Source organism: Solanum dulcamara, chromosome 4 (assembly GCF_947179165.1).
Source record: "Solanum dulcamara chromosome 4, daSolDulc1.2, whole genome shotgun sequence".
NCBI classification, from domain to species: domain Eukaryota; kingdom Viridiplantae; phylum Streptophyta; class Magnoliopsida; order Solanales; family Solanaceae; genus Solanum; species Solanum dulcamara.
Window position 1 is genome coordinate 18,358,065 of NC_077240.1, and position 4,780 is coordinate 18,362,844.

Sequence of the window (4,780 nt, forward strand, 5' to 3'; positions counted from 1 at the left end):
AAAAATGGGAGTATAGATAAATGAAAAAAATAATAGTAATATGATAAGTGAGGTAGTGGCGTAGCCACATATAAGTCAGAGTGGTCAATTAGACACCCTTTATCAAAAAATTATATTATATATATAAAAATATTTACTAAATATATAAGTCAAAAATTATTTTTTATAAATATATATCAAATCTTAAACATCATTAATGAAATTTTTGATTTCACCACTGAAGTAAGGTACATATCAAAAGGGCTAAAGTTGGTAATCAGAAGGTTTGGGGTCCATTATTAAAAAAAAGGGATCCAGAATCTATAAACCACTATTGTGGATGGAATGTTATTCGGAATTTTAGAGGGGGTGGGGGTGGAAATAGATGTTTAAACTAGAGGTTAGTCTATCCAAATTCATGAAAAAATTAAAGGATTTTAGAGTGGTATTCAACTATCTAATTTAATGTAATCATTTCAACTCACACTTCATTTTTTACGGAGGTTGCTTTCATTGGTTGCATCGAGCGTAAAACATATGCTTGATGAAATCGATCCGAAAGAGATGAATCGGCAATTGTTATATGAATTTGATCCGAAATAGATGAATCAAAATTGACTTTAGCAGAAAAATTGATTTCTTCATTTGTAGTCATCATTTGAAGAATTGACGCAAAATGAATTAAAGTTTGATATGTTTGATGTGTAATTGTCGTCCAAAGAATTGTTGGAGTTGTTATAGCATTTTGTAGAACATGGAAGAGGGTTCTTGCGGTTCTTCAGAATCCTGCGAATGAATAGCAAGTTTATTTTAGATATTAGAGTTTAAAGGGTAAAGATGAGGGTAAATTAGTAATTTAACTTTTCATTAAACGCCCTCTCTCTCTCTCTCTCTATATATATATATATATATATATATATAGTATCTCAGCACGTGTGTTGCAAGTGTATGTCAAGTTGATACAAATAACAAAAAGAGAAGACGTTTTTTAACTGTAAATTTTTAGAGTCCCTTAGAGAAGAAGAATCTTTGTCTGATATTGTATGATGCTATGAGCCCCTCCCCGATCGTTTTATACCTTTGATTTACTTAAGTGACTTTTTGAACATCTTTTAATAACTAATTTTTTTACAAATGTATGTTGTAGTCTCACGTTAATAATTGTATATCGATATTTAGTATAAGATTTAAGCTAAATATATAAATATGGTATACAAAGAAAATGTAGATCAAACAAGCTACATACAAGATATGATGGGTTAAGAGACAAAAGCATAACTCAACAAAAAAATAATATTATAGATATATTTTGACAAGAATGAATGCACGATTTAATTACAGATTAAGTTAAATCCAAGAACTTTCTTATCTACATATATTATTATTTTTCACTTGACACCTTCGTAGTAATGAACGACTTATGTGACTTTTTTGAATTCTTAATTAAAAAAAGTTGTATTCATCTGTTATAAACGTCCTCTTTTTGTTGATGTTTTCATCAAATCATTTTTAGTCTTCAATTGTACACTTATGATATGTTTAAACTCTTTGTTCTAGGATTAAGTCATTTTATTTGTATTAATTGGACTGTTGCTTCAGCAGATTTCATTTTTTTATAGACCTGGCCATTTGGCCTCTTCGATTGTTTTTTAAAAAAAGAAACTTCTGACATAGAGCTATTTGTCGAAGATAGAAGTATAGATAAATAAATAAAAAAATAGTACATAATAAGTGACACACACATCAAAAGTGCTAAACTTGGCAAGTCAAAATGTGTTGGATTTGTTATTAAAAGAAAAACATCCCTAATCTATAAACCAGTGTTGTGGGTGGAATGTTATTCAGAATTTTAGAAGGAAGGGATGGAGATAAATGTTTAAACTAAGAGATTAGTCTATTCGAGTTCACGGAAACATTTAAAGCATTTCAGAGTGATATTCAACTATCTAACTTAATATAATCATTTCAACTCATGTTTATTTTTTAGGAAGTCTGTTTTCGCTGACTGCATCACGCATAGTATACATGCCAGATGAAATCGATCTGAAATAAGTGAATAGACAGATGTTAGATGAATTCGATCCGCAATATATGAATGAAAATTGACTTTATCAAAAAATCTGATTTCCCTATTTACAGTCATCGTTTGAAGAATTGACGCAAAATGAGTTAAAGCTTGATATGAGTTGTCGTTTACAAAATTGATTGTTTTTATAATTGTTGGAGTTGATGTAGCATTTTAGAGAGCAGTGAAGAGGGCTCTTGCTGCTCTTCAGAATCATGTGAATGAATAACAAGTTTATTTTAGATATTATGATTTGGAGGGTAAAAATGAGGGTAAATTAGTAATTTAATTTTTAGTTAAAGGACTTTCTACTTTTAATATAGTATGTATATAACTAATATTTTTGCGCATGTGTTGCACGTATATGCTGAGTTAATACATAATTATATAAAATATTATAAAAAACAAAGTTTTGAGTAAGTAATTGCATGTTAAAGAATAATTTTTTTTGTCAATAATCAATGTGGATCGTGATGATAACTTGTAAAGAGACTCGATCAAAACAAAGTAATCAAAATGGATAAACATAATATATACCAAAAATATCATTTATAATAAAGTGTTATGTGAGATGATTATATATTTACATCTCATAAAATTAAAATAAAAAAAATTACACACATATATATAATATTCAATTATTTTGACCTAGAAAAATAAATTACTATATAACATTCATTACTGACGATTCACCAAATTTATATTCTACCCTTCATTTATATTTCTTACACAAAAATTATTTTAATAATATTATTATTATTATAGAAAATTACATATTATTACAATTTAGCATTACACATACAAAGCACGTGTTCAAAAATTAGTGTGTGTCTCTCTCTCTCTATATATAGATAGACAGACAGAGAGAGTGATATTTTAAGTTTGAAATTTTTCTATTTGAAATCTTTGTTGTTTTAATCAATAATTATATTAATTATTTTTTAAAGAAAATATTTAAAAAATTAAGGAATTAAGATTTATCGACCACTTAAAAAAATAATAGAAGTAAATATTTTTTAAAAATTTATTTATTTTCATTCATATGACATTAACATCTTTTTGCATAAATCATTCTAAAAAACTCAGCTGTTTGTACTATGCCTTATTGGAAATTTAATAGTTTACTCCAACTGTCAAGAAAAATCATATATGCGCAGAACATCAAGTAATCCAGCATCAACTTTTTCTAATATACAAAACATTACTTTGTTATTTTCCAATATAAATACTACTAGTAGCTTTATGCTTGGATTTTTTTCTTTCTATTTCATCGTGTATGAATTTGGTTGGGTTGAACTTTCAGTCTTGTAATTTTCTATTTTGATAATGCTCATATAAACTATTCTAAAAATATAAATTAATTACTTTAGCTAAACTCAACATTTAGGATGAATCTTACTGTATACCAATTAATCAACTAGTATATGTTAAGTACTCCTAAGAATATTAATAGCTTAAACTAAAATGACTAATATTTCGATAATATTAAAAAAATTAACATTCAAAATATATATGAGTCATTTAGTTCTATACAAGTTATATACTTATGGACTGGATTATGATTTATTATTAAATTTATTGAAATGGGGTAATTTATTTTAGTTCACTCAAAATTTATTAGAAGTTTAAAATATACTTAAATGACTTTAAATAAGATTAGCATAAGTATCGCGTGATGCACGATTAATATTTAGGAAAAGTAATCATAATTTAGTTAATTAATTACAATTTTTTTGTAATGAATCAATTTTTTTTAAAAAATAATATAAAATAAATATGATACGAGAAGATATCATTAAGTCCTTTAAATTGGGACAATATAAAATTCAAACACTTTTTAAAATAAAGTAATTATTATGTACCGCTAAAAAATGTTATTATTCTTGCATTAGAATATTCATACAATCATATTTATGTTGACATTTTAAATACCCATAGAAATCTCCATATTATAATGTTATTATTCAGATGTACTCTGATTAGAATAATCAACTGCTTCACATCACTTATCATGATAACAATAAGCAATTTTTTCTCCAGTCTTCAATATACTAAAATGTAACGAACTCATTTTTAAAATGCCACAATATTAATAATAATTTTATTGTGCTTTATATTATTACAAAATTCATCAGCAAGATTCTATAAATCAAAATCACTATTAGGTAATATTTATGAATAAATATTACATAAGTAAAAAAAAATCTAACTCCAATGTTTTAGATGAAAATAATAATAAATTCAACACAAAAAAAAATTTAACATAAAAATATTTCAAACCAAAGCTTAATAAATACATAAAACAAACTTAATGATTCAAGACTCAACAAATTAAAAGCTTCTCTCCTATCAATAAAAATAACTTTTCATCATCATAATCACTTTGATCTTCAAATAAATCATTTACAAATAAAATTTAAGACTAAAACTTACTAATACTTCTAATCATTAAGAAAGCTAATTATATAATATTTGATTTAACTAATTTATATTTGAACTGAAGTTATGCTATTCAAATTATTTTTTTTTCTCTTGTATATAATATGTCATAACATCTACTGTTACAAATTTGTAATTCCGAAGTGTATTAGTGAATTTTTATGATTTTTTAAATTATTTTTATACATTTTTCTACATCAAACATACAACTCATGTGAATTTGATATCGTATAAAAATATGAGTTTAATATTGTGAAAATGTTATACACTATAAAAATAATAATTGTGTCGTTTTAT